Source organism: Equus caballus, chromosome X (genome assembly GCF_041296265.1).
Source record: "Equus caballus isolate H_3958 breed thoroughbred chromosome X, TB-T2T, whole genome shotgun sequence".
Lineage (NCBI taxonomy): Eukaryota > Metazoa > Chordata > Mammalia > Perissodactyla > Equidae > Equus > Equus caballus.
In genome coordinates this window covers 79,011,643-79,026,092 of record NC_091715.1, presented here as the reverse complement: position 1 = coordinate 79,026,092, position 14,450 = coordinate 79,011,643, and the positions used below count along the sequence as shown (strand labels likewise).

Sequence of the window (14,450 nt, the reverse complement as noted above, 5' to 3'; positions counted from 1 at the left end):
TTCCATCTTCAATAAAACCTGAGAAAAATTAATAGACTTATACCGTAACATGTCATTTAGGTACAATATAAGAAAAAATACTCCATGAGTTTATGGCAGTTCTATACTCTAGAATTGATTATAATAAAATATTTGAAATCTCCTGTCTCAGCAGATAACTGTGAGGCTCAAATGAAATAATGTCTAAGAGAAAAACTCACTGTGGAAACTGGTAAAGACTTATACAGTGTAAATGATTAACAGATAAAGAGAAAGGTAATGTTGATTTATACGGCCAGCAAACATGATAAATATTGAAAATTCCACATCCTAGGGGAGGTAGATAGCAAATAATTTTCATGTGCTTCTAAACATTGATCTAAAGAGTGCAAATCCTCAGAACTTCTTTGACTCCTACTCTCAAATCATAATAATGACTTTTTTATCATGATTGCTCTGTCACTAGTTTTCATTATTTGAAAGTCAAGACAAAAAGTAAAGGGTGAGGGATACAAGCAAATTTTATTCAACTAGACATAATTCACACTTAATCAAATAATATCTGTCTTCATAAACTGGTAAGTAATGGCTTTTCATGTATTTGATTTATCAGGATACCTGGCCTCCTGAGGAACTATACAGATAATGTTTCTACTCTTTCCCAAAGAACTTAGGCAGCTACATATTCCACTATATTGAGAAAAAAAACTAACAGAAAATACAGTAAATATGGAATTCACATTGGTTATTTAGGATTGGCATACTGCCTGAAGCTTTGGGGACTTTGACTATATCAAAGCTTTATGTCCACCTTTTGGAACACTAAAGTAAATGTCTTCCTTAGCAGGAATACTTTTAAAGATGGTATAGAGTACCAGAAGGTATAAGTGTTCTTCCTAGTGACACCACTTTCCAGAGGTGACACTTTTGAAATAAACATAGTTTTGCTAATTATTAAACTTCAATTAACATCAAAAGATGGAAAGGGATATTTACAAATTCATTAATTAGAATTCTGTAAAAGCTGATCTCTCTTTATCTCTAAGACTATGCTTTCCTGAGAACTGTAATTCTTTATAGTACTGAGAAGTTTTCATTGGGAGAAAAAAATTGCTGTGAAAACCAAATTAAAATAAATTGTTAAATAAATATGTCTCTAACTAATGAATCTTTAAAAAGTTGCCCCCTCTTTCTGGAGTTACTCCTTTCCGCTAAAGAATTGACTTATAGTTTTACACTGTACACTAAACTGATTTGCAGTTAAGCTTGTAAAGCTCTGTCCAAAGGTTTATATTCTCATCTCTCTTTTATTTACATCTGCTATTTTTACTGCATCTTATATAGAGCTAAGTTGTCATTTCATTCCATAATCTTAATAGATTAATTCAGTCAGTAAGATGAAGAAATTCATTAAACAGATCATTTCCTGATCCGATGACACTGGTGCCACAGCCACACACCTAAAACATATAATTGTATTCTAAACTAGTCATTGTTCCAAAAACAAAACGGACTCATGGGGTATCTAGGCCTCAGAGTCTGACAGATGACATCAAGAGAACTCCCAAGTTCATGGGGAATATGAAGATAACAAAAAGATTCCATTAATGACTCACTTTATACAAAGTTTTTTCTCCATAATCTGTTTTTTTAGTAAAAAGCATCATTGTATAATTAATGTTAATCTTTAATGCAGTTATATGAAAAGAAAATAATAGCATGTGATTTACAAAGTCTTAAGGGAGTTTAAGGGGAGTAGGGGAAGAGCATGGCAAAGAGCCCCTTTACCTTCTAAAGGAGGTAAGACCCACTACTCATGGAATTTAACTCTTCAATGGTCCTCCTTTTTGTAAACTATCCCCACCATTACACATTTCCCTAGAGGTTTACTTTGGGAAAACATCACTATCAAGAATGTTTATTTGCAACTTAATGTCAAAGAAAGAAGCCAGAATATCCAAGTATTTTCAAAAAGCACCCTAGGTAAGTACAGCCCAGTTTAAGAAACAATGAGCCAGATAAGGGGCTGGCAACTGTGCCCTATGGGCCAAATCTAGCCCACCGTCTGTTTTTGTATGAGACAAGAGCAAAGGAAGATTTTCACATTTTAAAAATGTAAAACCGCCTATTAGCCCATCAGTGAGAACAGTTGCTTCAAGATTTGAGGACATTGTCTCTTGGCTTGCAAAACTCCAAATGTTTAAGATCTAGTCCTTTATGGAAAAAGTTTGCCATCCTCTGAACTAGATGATTTCCAAGGACTTTTCTGACTCGAGACTCTGCAAGTCTATGCTTTTAAGCAAGATAAAAAGCCCCCTTATTACTCTGAGATTATTTTTCCATGTAGAGAAATGATCAATCTGCTTAAATTTCTCACAGTTTAGAGGCTTCTCTTTGCACTTTTAATGGTGTTAAAGTCATAAGGTAGTTTGCCGCTAGAAAAGTAGTGATTTATACATCTGAAAAGGTAATTTGTGAGTTGCCAAAAATGGATTCTCCCATTTTGACTGAAGAAGAAATGATCCAATTAACTTATAAATACTATACATGGAGAAACACTTTGTTAAAATTTTATTTCTTTTTATTTTATTTTTTTGTGTAAGGAATATTGGCTCTGAGCTAACATCTGTTGCCAATCTTCCTCTTTTTCCTCGATGAAGATTGTCCCTGAGCTAAGATCTGGCCCAGTCCTCTAATATTTCATATGTGGGACGCTGCCACAGCATGGCTTGATGAGCGGTGTGTAGGTCTGGGCCAGGGATCCAAACCCATGAACTTCAGGCCATCAAAGCAGAGCACACGAACTTAAACACTATGAAACCTGGCCAGCTCCAAGAGGCCTTTTTACATTAAAAGACTTTTTGGAATTATAGAGTGTTGAGCCATCTAAGATGGGTTCTTTTTGCCCTACACCTAAAAGCTGATTCTAAGAGATACCAAGAGAATAAGGGAGGGGGGATCTTAATAGGTTCTCTGTTTCCAGAAGAGTAGGAATGGGGATGTCACATCCAATGGGAGGTGGCTACAAAGACAGTGAATAATGAAAATCAGTCCTCTTTCCTTCCAAATGAAAGCTTTCCATTTCAAGTTTACAAGCCTCACAGTGCAACCTCTACCCTGTGAGTGAGAAGACTGGACATAATATAAATTTATCACTTCTTCAATTGACAATATTGTCATCATTCCCTATGAAAAACTCTTTCAATCACACAGATTTTGTCAAACTACTCAATAATATAAGAAAGATTAATGCTACTTAAAATTATCACAAATCTAATATTGTAAGGAAGTATTTCCAGTTACATTCCAAGGAAGAATAAGCATTATTATGAGATAATTGCTTTCTCTGGATCTGATTTTTTCTTATTCTTTTTCCTCTTCTTAATATATACACAATTATTTTCTCAACTTTTTCAAGTTATCTAGTTATGTATAGCAATATATTTGAATTCTAAGCCTATATAGTATGGTTTTATTAAGCAAATATTATCCTTTGAACTATCAATTCTCAGTTTTCTATCAGTAATACAATTTTTTCTACCCTTCATAATTAGTGAGTCATGCTGCACTCTTACATAATATATTGGAAAGGACATTCCAGAGAAAAATGAATTTATAATAGGTGACAAGTAATCTGTAAACAAGATTTTTGTTTAATCATTGGACTACTTTTTAGTATTTGTGATTGTGAAAGTACAAGATTATAAATTGAAATATATCTATGTTTAATATAAAACATATTTATTTGCTATAAAAATTAAAGAGAAGCATTCTGGTAGAAATTATAAAATGTGAGACATCTGTTAGAAAGTAGGAAGCATTGATACAAAATTTCACATCACAGTTGTCTTGTATTACCTTCAGGCTCCTTCTTAGTACATTTATAATATTACAGGACTCAATCACAGTGTTATGATTAAGAGCATGGGGTTTGGAATTAGACTGGCCTGGGTTTAAGTCTGGACTCTGCTACTTATTACTATATAAACTTGGACAAGTCACTTATCCTCTTTATGCCTCTGTTTCCTTTTCTATAAAATGGGGATAAAATTTGATGTGAAAATTGTATGAGATAATGGATATAATTGTTTAATATAATGTTTGGTAAATAATAAAGCACTTAATATTTACCTATTATTATTATTAATAATTTAGTCCAAAATTATCTTTAAACAATAGTGTAGCTAGGAGAATTCTGCTCTATGGTAATTTGATTGACTGAGTACTTTATTGAGGTAAATAATTAGTATATTATTGGGTAGAAAACATTTAAAACATTTAGCGATAGAAAGCATTCAGTTTTTGATGCTATATGCCTGCTCAGGCAGATAATAAGCTATGTGACATGATTTGTCTGATGTTACTCATAACTTTTGCTCTTTCCAGTTAATTTCATTTATATTTATTTTGATGGATTGTTATAATAATTTTTATCTACAAAATTAAAGACATGACATTCTAGTTGCTTCCTAAGAGTAGCTTTATATTTTGATATAGTCAATGGATAGCAAATAGCAGGTATGATATACCAGAATGTCATTTCTTTAAGTCTCAGATGATCATTTAATTTTTTCATAAAAGAAATCTCTTTCCTACCCAGATGAGACAATTCCAAATGAGAAGTAAGATGAAGTAGTTAGAATTCATAGATGCTATATTGGAGGTCTGATGTCATAAGCATTGGTTCAATATGTTTGTGGAAGTTGTCTAATTGTATCCTGCCACAGATGTTCATGCTTGCTGGGGCATAGTTATAGGATCCCATCTTTCTCGGATGTACTCAAGAGCTTAAGACTGATGTAGGAGTAAGCCCTTCAACTGATAACTTATGGCATGCTTGCCATTATATGATAATGATAGACTATATGAGTAGCTAAAGGCAAAAAGTGTCTTGTATCCAAAAGAACACAAATACAATTAGCAAAGTTATGTATTGCAGTTGTGTTGATGATTCTGTTGTTCAAAATCATGAGTTTGTCAGCCTGAATATTTTATTATGACTTTATTACATGTCAGCATATTTGTTGATTAAATTGGACTCCTTAAAATGTAATATTTGTGAACATCTAACTAATAATATATTCAATTTGGCCATTATTAACCTAAATTAAGGTAAAACCACTTAAGCAAATAAATGATTTTTCTGGAGAAGAAAAATTAAGCACTATAATTGGTGAACTTTAAAATTTTCCTCCATGTGTTATTAGTCCTGTAATATTTCTGATATAGTTCTTTGTAAATCCTATTCTAAAATAAGTTTATAAAACTTAAAACTTAAATTTGCTTCCTGAGTTTTTATAAAATCAGGCCTAACTTGCTAACAGAATACAGTTTTGCTACTTCTCTCCTTTCATCCCTTTCTGTTGGCTCTTCTGTATTGTTCGCTAGTAGCAAGAAAGGCTACAAGGGTAAGATGATGACACTGAACGCAAAGCCAAGGAATTAAGGCTTGGTATTATATAGAAAATATAGACATTAGGGAGCCACTAATCTTTCCTTCTTCTAGCATATATTATTTGAAATCCAAACACAAAAAGCACTGTGCTAGATGCTGCAACGGAACACCAAGATAAATCAAGCAAGGGGCTGCCATCAAATGGCTACCACACAGGGTTATTGGAAGAAATAATACAATATATTATTAGAAATAATAAATATTATAAAGAAGATACAGATAAGTGCAGTAAGGGAAGCAAGGAAAGATACATTTGCTAGGTATATCTTGTACATGCTTAATGGAAGAGGTGATATTCAAGATGAAATGTAAAGATAGGTAGAATCTGGACAGGTTTAAATGAAGGAGAAAAAGCATACAAAGCAAAAAGCATGAGAAAAGGCATAGAAGTGACAGAGCACAGAGCATATAGTGTCAAACCGCCTCTAGCAAAGGGTGAGTGGAAGCCAGTTATGGGAAAGAGTTTTAGAAAGGTAGGTTGATGACAGATTATGGAAGACCTTAAAAGTCAGTCTAAAGAATCTTGACTTCTGCTGACAATTAGGGAAACTTTGAAGGTTGGGAAGCAATGACATGATTACACTTTGATTTGAGGGGATTAACTCAGCACCAGAGTATAAAATATATTGATGAGGTATAGAAAGAGGGAGAAAAACCAGGCAAATGTTAGCAAGGGACTTCTGTGTGGTATGACGGACTTCTTATAGTGGTATGAGGAGTTTGGCAACCCCTCCTTGAAAAATAAAAGTATAAAAATGGACAAAATCATATTAAAAAACACTTCAGGGAACTGAAAATTGCCCAAAAGCAGACAAAAAATTGAGACATGTTTATTCTTGAAAAGCTGACAAATATTTGGGTAATAAAAAGCAGGAATTGATGTTCTTCTTGCCTGGAGATTTTTCCCACCTTACCCTACTCCAGTGGCAAAAATTGTTAACCAGCATAGAGCTGGTTGTGAAAACTAGGATCTGTTAGAGGAGGTGGAATGAATTTGAAAGAGGGGGTGGAAACCTGTGGCTTTGAGAGCTAAAGGGACAAAATCAGGAACAACTGGGAAATGCTGGAAGCTTTGCTAGACCAAGAATACAGATCCAGTTGGGGCAAGTGTCCGGTCAGCCAGAAATTTCAAAGGAAAATCCAGGAGATGAGAGAGCTATAAAAGGGCTAAGATAAGTTCCCACATAAATCTGGCTGACTGGGAAACTGAATAGATGCATGGGGGAGACATGAGAAAGCCTAGCAAAAATTAAAATCCAATAGAGACTTGAGAGTTGGCTGCAACTTTGAGTATGTTCCACAAATAACCCACAGAGAGACCATCAAGGAGTGGACCACTGAAGTTCAAGTACAAACTTTCCCCAAAGCCTTGGGTGATCACTAAACTGTAAAGACATGTGGTGAGCTCTAAGAGAACAAGCAAAAACTGCCATGGTTTAAGTACTAGTAAGTTACTTTAAAAAAGCAACATCCCTCAGAAAAATAAAATAGAATCAAATGCCTTTAATATAGTGTCTAAAATATCTGTTTTTCACAAAAACCTAAGGGACATGTAAAGAAACAAAAATGGGCAACCCGTACCCAGGAGAGAAATGCAGTCAATAGGAATTGACTCTGACTGGACCTTGATTTTATATTTAGCAGATAAAGGTTTCAAAGCAGCTGGAATTCATGCCAATTGTTGATAATGACAAAAGAATATTTTAACAGATTAAGAAGTCAAAGGGTTTTTTAAAAAATAAAATTGTAATTCATCTTGTTCTTTGCATGCTCAGTTATCACTTGTAATAATCTTGCCTCTAAATTAATGTAGCATTTTATGCAATGATTACCAATAAGAGACATGGAATCATTATAAAATATAATATCAGTGTTATAATTAACAATGCTAATGTATTCTTGGGATATTCATATAGTGACTCTAATGCAATTTCTTTAAAGTCTTAATTAAAGATAAACTATCCTTGTATACATTACCAATAACTCATGGAAAGGCAAATAATTTTATGAGTTACTATGAATCATAACTGCAATCATAGAAGATGATAGCACTAAGCTATCTTTTAAGCCCTAAAAGAGCTTGTCTGGTTTATCTATTTGAATAGCATCCTGAAGTTTCTATAGTAAAGGTAACTTAAAATTTAAATATTGTCCCTTTTTAAGCAATTAATTAAGCACAAAACCAAAGCATCTCTAGAAATTTTGGAAAGTGGCACATATGTATGTTGTTTAGATATTAATCTATATGAAAGAAAAGTAAAAATCACTTCTAATAAGGAGTCTTTGGTGTATGTTTTTCCAATGAATACCAAATGTACAATTTTCATGAGGTATCCCAAGGTAATGCAGGTGAGACATTATACATAGTAAATATCAAACATAGAATTCCACTCTGTGAAAATAATCAGTTTGTCTTGGAATGAAAATAATAAGTTCAAAGTTTAAATATCAGACATGATCATTTCCGTGGAATTAAGAAGGAGATCACATTTGACAAATTATAGCAATTGTGTCGCTAGAGAACAGATGTTAGAAGCAGAAAAAGACTTACTAAACTAATTTGACAGGTTTATTCCATCTTCAGCCATATAGTGAATGGAAATAGTCTTTTAGTCAATTTTATTGGCATAAATAGCAAAGGTAAATTTATAACCCATAGAGGGAAATTAACACAGGAGATCTAAAAAATAATTATATAAGAAATACATTAATAACGATAGCACATTTAATAACTATTGCCTACAAATATATTATGATTAACAATTGCTGATTTCTATTCAGGTTTAAAGTGCTTTGGTGTCAATAATACAACCTATAATACGGTTCATATAGAATCCTCTGGGGGCACATGGTAGGATGATTTTTAAGAGTCAGGGAAGTAGAGCATAATCATTCTTTTCTTCATTTAAAGGGTAAAGAAAAAGGATGTTAGTCACAACCAGGATGGTATAAAACAAAAGAAAACTCTGACAAAGAAGCATCTTGTTGCTTCTAGTATATACAATGCTGAGTAATCTTACAAAATTATTAAAGGAAAGTTGAATGAAACTTGTGGGTTCCATGGACTTCTCTTTTAAGCTCTAATTTGATTTATCAAAAAGATTGCTGGGCACACAAGTAAAAAAAAAAAACGGAGGAAAGTCTCTTGGATACTCGATTTCAGAAAGGACATTTGACAGAAAAAGAAAACTAGTTACCCTAATTCTTCACTTGGATTTCCAAGTGAAGACACAAATAACTACTGATATTCTAAGAAATGAATGGAAAGAGTTGGGACCTCTGGCTGGTCTCAGGCTTTTCTTGGTCAGATCAAGTAAACCCATGAGTGAAAGGGGCAGCTTGGACTGTCCCCAGCCTGCATAAGAGGAACCCACTTGTCCCCATAGGATGGAACCTGATAAGTAGCTATTAGCTATCACCAGTCTAGTGTGGGAGATGGGATATGTTGTCAATTAAGAAGTATATGCGGCAATATTGATAAGTAGAAGATGATTAAATTTAGTCACTTGGCTTTAAATAATTTTGCATAAATGAGAAAAGAACCAATTTAATTGAATGTTTAACAAACATTCATCATATATTTGACTTTTCTTACAGCCTTAGAAACAATTTCTCCTGGGAAAATGCCAGCTTTATTTATTTTTCAGTCCATATTTTCTCATTCTCTGAATTTTCACTTTCTCTTCATATTTAAAATTGTTGAAATCCACTAAATGTTGATACTTTTTATTTTCCTTTGTCACGTAGCTACCTCCTCATACAAAATATGATACTCAACCAAAAGCTCAGCAAAAGGTTGAAAGATAAAAAATGATTACCAATGCACCTTTGCCTTTACCAGTGCATTCAAGATGTTTAACTAAATTGTGGTACATTGTACTGTTTGTCCTTATAAAGTAAACCTCATTCCCCATCTTTTTCCATGGTAGACTTCTGGACATTCTCTACGAGACATCCTTGTTGCTTCTCTCTTACATTTTTTCATTACAAATTAACACAGAGTAAAAAAACTTCTCTATACTTAATCACCTGTCACAGAACTTGAAGCAAAATTTGTTGACTGATTTCATAGAAGATATAAATTTAAAGCTACTGTATAGAAGTTAAGTTTTTTGGTTTTTATAAAAGCAGAGATTTTCCACAAAATAATTGTGAATTTCAGTGAACCACAGAATTTCTTAAATTAGCTAATGTCTGGCTTAAATTTCAGCAACTAAATTCCCTGTGAAATAGATTCAAGAGTGAAAATGTTTGAGAAAGAATGCTGAAACATTTTACTAATCTTTCATTAATAGTTAAAATATTTTATACTGTAAGTCATCTATTGGTATAGGAAACAGAAAGTTTTACTTGTTTAAAGAATGTTGATATTTCAGTTTGAATCATAGTAAGGTTGCTTAGTAGAAGCATTTTTTGTAATTGTGATACTCATAAAAGTCTTAATAGATGATGGATTTTGGATTAACAGTTTAACTTGCTTATGAAGTAGATTTCAGGTCCACTCAAATATCTGGGAATATTATTAGCTAGCTTTTTGATAGACATCCCCAAAAGCACATTTCACACACAAAAGTGCTGGTAAACTCCACATTCATTGAGTATACCCTGTAATAAAAGTGTAGCCAGTGTCAGTACATGATGCATTGGTGTTTTGTTGGTAACAGTGGTGCTTGCAGATGGTGTGGATATTTATGCCTCGCCATTCTCTTACTTCCCAAATTTATTTTATTTATGAAATAGTGCAAAAGTCAACTTGGAAAACAAAACAGATAACAACAATCCCTTACATGTGTAGCATGCTTTACAACATACAAACTACTGTTACTTACAAAATCTCCACTTGATCTGCAGGAAGTTGTCTATGTATGCTCATTTTTTTAAAATATGAGAAAAATTTTCCAGTCTAACCTTTACTTTTACTCTGTAGATATAACTAATGATCACCCATAAGCTCTGTGTGAAATTCCTAGCTCAAATTGCTTAGGAGATTTTCCCAAGGCCAAAAAGCTAGAAACAATTCTTTGTTTTTTCGGATCTTCTATTCACAAGTTTATATCTTTTTAAACTGAGGCTTGTCACATTTCAACTTCTGTGTTAGAGATTAAATATTTATAAATTGAATGCAAGACACTCAGTTTAGCCCCAGTATTTTAAAACAATTATTTGGCTGTTGACTACAATATATATATATACGTCTAAGTGAAAAAACCTATTAGGTTGACAATTTTCATTCTTTGAAAATATCTGATAGTCAAAGGCCATGTTTGCACTATTTTAAGTATGCCAAGAAGAAACAGGTAAGTTTTTATTCTTTCAGAGAAAATTTTAGAATTCATGCACTTCTCTGGTTTTATGTAATTATGTTAAAAAGAAATGATAAATAATTTAAACGTTGATAAATCATTCTAAAGCAAATATTTTAATGGAAGCTTATTACAATTGAAGACTATAATATTCAGAACTACAAAGCTGAATACTATGGAAGAATGAAATTTAAAAATGCCCTTAGTGAGCAGGGTATTTTATTATAAATTATTGCTCTAAAATATCTTTGAGGAAATAGAAGTTATCAGCACAATCTGAAAATGCCAATGATAACGTGTATTAAACTTTTAACAATTCTATGTAGCTTCTATACACTGTAGATCATGCTTTTCAAGACACCCACCCCATCTGAATTTTCCAAATTATACATTCAGTAATTAGACTGCAAAAAATAGACTAAGGTACTTCTCCCTTTAATGAGAGTAACATTAAAATGACCCTAATGAAACAGAAAAGATCAGTCTGGGCAACTTATGTCTGCCTATTTGAATGAGCCTCAAGCAAAATAGAACCTCCACAGCATGCAAGTGACAGAAAAGAAAGTGCTAAGTTCCACGTACAGAATAATGTTTCTCATTCAGCATTAGTAGAATATGAACTTTGAACTTTTTTCAAAAGTGAGAATTGGTTTACCCTGAGCCATTTATATTCTTAACTGCCACTTTATGAAACAGATTAAAAATACTTGGGTACTTATGTAACAAGGTGCTAATTACTGCTACAATGGCAACCATATCACAATATATAAATGTATTAAATTAACATGTTTACACCTTAAATTTACACAACGTTATATGTCAAGTATATTTCAATAAAAAAATTTTGGATCATATACAATCTATTGTCATAATATAAAGAGAAATCTGGTCCAAATAAGAAAGGATATGAGAAATTTCACTACATCAGATGTTTCCTTTTGTTCAGTTCTAAGTTAAAAACAATTTGCAAAATGCTAAAATCTGGTTCTCTGACCACTAAATAGGCAAGCTTTCCTTTCTTGACACAGAAAAGCATATCAAGAGGAAAAACAACAACAATGACAACAGCAACAGAAAGAGACAAGAAGCACTCATTTCCAAACAATCTAAATGAAAGATCACACATTTATAAAAGCAGCTCTTAGCCACGTTATCATTGAAATCATTAATGTTACAACAAATTATTGTCATGTCAAGTTTTGTTTGTTTTCGTGGGTAGACAAGACTCTGAAGGGAGGGTAGTGTGAGTGGGCACATCTGTGAATGAATCTGTCAATTGAAATAGCGGCTTGCTAATCTGAAATTACCATGAGGAGGTGCCATCTCCATCCTTTAATACCTTTCTGCTTCCCATATGCTCATTACAGAACTGCAGACTTGTTCACCTCCTTCCAGAAGAGTCACTAAATGCGCTTCAAGCCCTTTCCTTTCCTGGACCTCCATTATCCTGAAGCCTCCCTGGAAACATGGTATGGGCTTCCATCAGTGGTGTGCTTGTAAATGTTTAACCACTAGCTCTTTGGGATAAATAAGGAGCCCTGATTTCTACTGGTTGCTGGTTTTAGTGGTGTGAATACTCCCGCCATGGTTGGGAAGAGATGCAAACAACAAGTTATTGTGAACAAGTTTGAACTAGTTCCAACACACCATCAGGTCTTCCAGGGTATTTTCAGACCATCTTTTGGTAGTCACAGCACTACCTAAACCAAAGGCAGTTATTACAATTACTTTCAAAGTTAATCCAATAACTACTGTGTGCTACACAGGAAATATTTTTATTGAGATGTACAATCATGCATCTCTTAACCACGGGGACACCCTCTGAGAAATGCATCATTAGGCGACTTCATCATTGTGCGAACATCATGGAGCATACTTACACAAACTTAGATGGTATAGTCTACTACATACCTAGGCTGTATGGTATAGCCTGTTGTTCCTATATAACAAACTTGTACAGCATGTTACTGTAGTGAATACTCAAGGCAATTGTAACACAATGGTAAGTGTGTATCTAAACATAGAAAATGTACAGTAAAAATAAAATATAAAAGATAAAAAACAGTACACCTCTATAGGGCGCTTACCATGAATGGAGCTTGCAGGACTGGAAGTTGCTCTGGGTGAGTCAGTAAGTGCGTGGTGAGTGAATGTGAAAGCCTAGAACATTACTGTACAGTACTCTAGACTTTATAAATACTGTACACTTAGGCTAAACTAAAGTTATAAAAATATATTTTCTTCAATAATAAATTACTGTAACTTTTTCACTTTATAAACTTTTTAATTTTTTTAAATTTTGACTCTTTTGTAATAACACTTAGCTTAAAACACAAACATTGTATAGCTGTACAAAAATATTTTCTTTCTTTATATCTTATTCTATAAGCTTTTTTCTATTTAAAAAAATTTTTTTTAAAGATTGGCACCTGAGCTAACACCTGTTGCCGATCTTCTTTTATTTTCTTCTTCTTCTTCTCCCCAAGGCCCCCCAGTACACAGTTGTATATTTTAGTTGTAGGTCCTTCTGGTTGTGCTATGTGAGGTGCCACCTCAGTATGGTTTGATGAGCAATGCCATGTCTGCGCCCAGGATCCGAACCAGTGAAACCCTGGGCCACCGAAGCGGAGCACGCAAACTTAACCACTTGGTCACGGGGCCGGCTCCTTAAAATTTTTTTAGTTTTTTACTTTTTAAACTTTGTTGTCAAAAGCTAAGACACAAACACAATTAGCCTAGGGCTATACAGGGTCAGGATCATCAGTATCACTATCTTCCACCTCCATATCTCCTCCCACTGGAGGTCTTCAGGGGCAATAACATGCATGGAGCTGTCATCTCCTGTGATAACAACGCCTTCTTCTAGAACACCTCCTGAAGGACCTGCCTGAGGCTCTTCTTGAGGAGGTGTCACTCTTTTCAAAAATATGTCCATGGCAGTTTGCTTGGTTTATTTATTTTTTTATCATAGGTTTGGCTTTTAAGCAGATGATGCATCATGAACATTCCTCTCTGTTAAGGAAAACCTTTCAGTGTTAGAGTCCATGTTTTCAAACTTTCTAAGGAGCCTGTTGAGGTCTTCAAAAGCTTCTGTTAAACCCTTCACTGTGAATTTTCTTCGGGGTTCTTCTTTTTCTTCTCCTGCAGTTTCCTTTTTTTTTTTTGCCTCTTCTTCAGCTATACATTCCTATTCCAGTTCCAACAATACCTCATTAGTAATTCCTTAGGAAACACCTCTAGGAACTCCTCAATGTCATCCTCATCCAAACCCAGGTAAAAGATGTTTGCCATCTCAACCACAGTATTGTTGGTTTTTGCAACTTTCTCATCCTTGGCAAATCCTTTGAAATGATGGATGAACCTCCTGAGTGTCTTCTTCCAGATGTCATTCAGACACTCCTTGGTGACATCACCCCAAGCCCATGCAAGTTTCTTGATGCAGTTATAAATGTTGTAACCCTTCCAGAATTGCATTAGTGTCTTCCTCAGTTGCAGCAGTAGCCTGGGCAAAAGTCCTCCTCAGGTATTAGGCCTTAACAATTGTTATAACTCCTTGATCCATTGGTTGGATCAAAGAGGTTGTGATTGGAGGGAGAAACACCACTTTGATATTGGGGTGAAGATCACCAATAAAAGGAGGATGTCCAGAAGAATTATCAACAATAAGCAAAATCTTGAAAGGTACGCTATTATGCAAACAGTACTTCTCCATT

At 33.9% G+C, this 14,450-nt stretch overlaps 1 protein-coding gene across 4 annotated transcripts in view; it reads right to left on the bottom strand.

Moving 5' to 3' along the window:
- The window catches only part of LOC100630813 (uncharacterized), a 396,552-nt gene that overhangs the window by 68,122 nt on the left and 313,980 nt on the right, over nt 1–14,450 (bottom strand). The gene's annotated exons all lie outside the window — the stretch shown is intronic.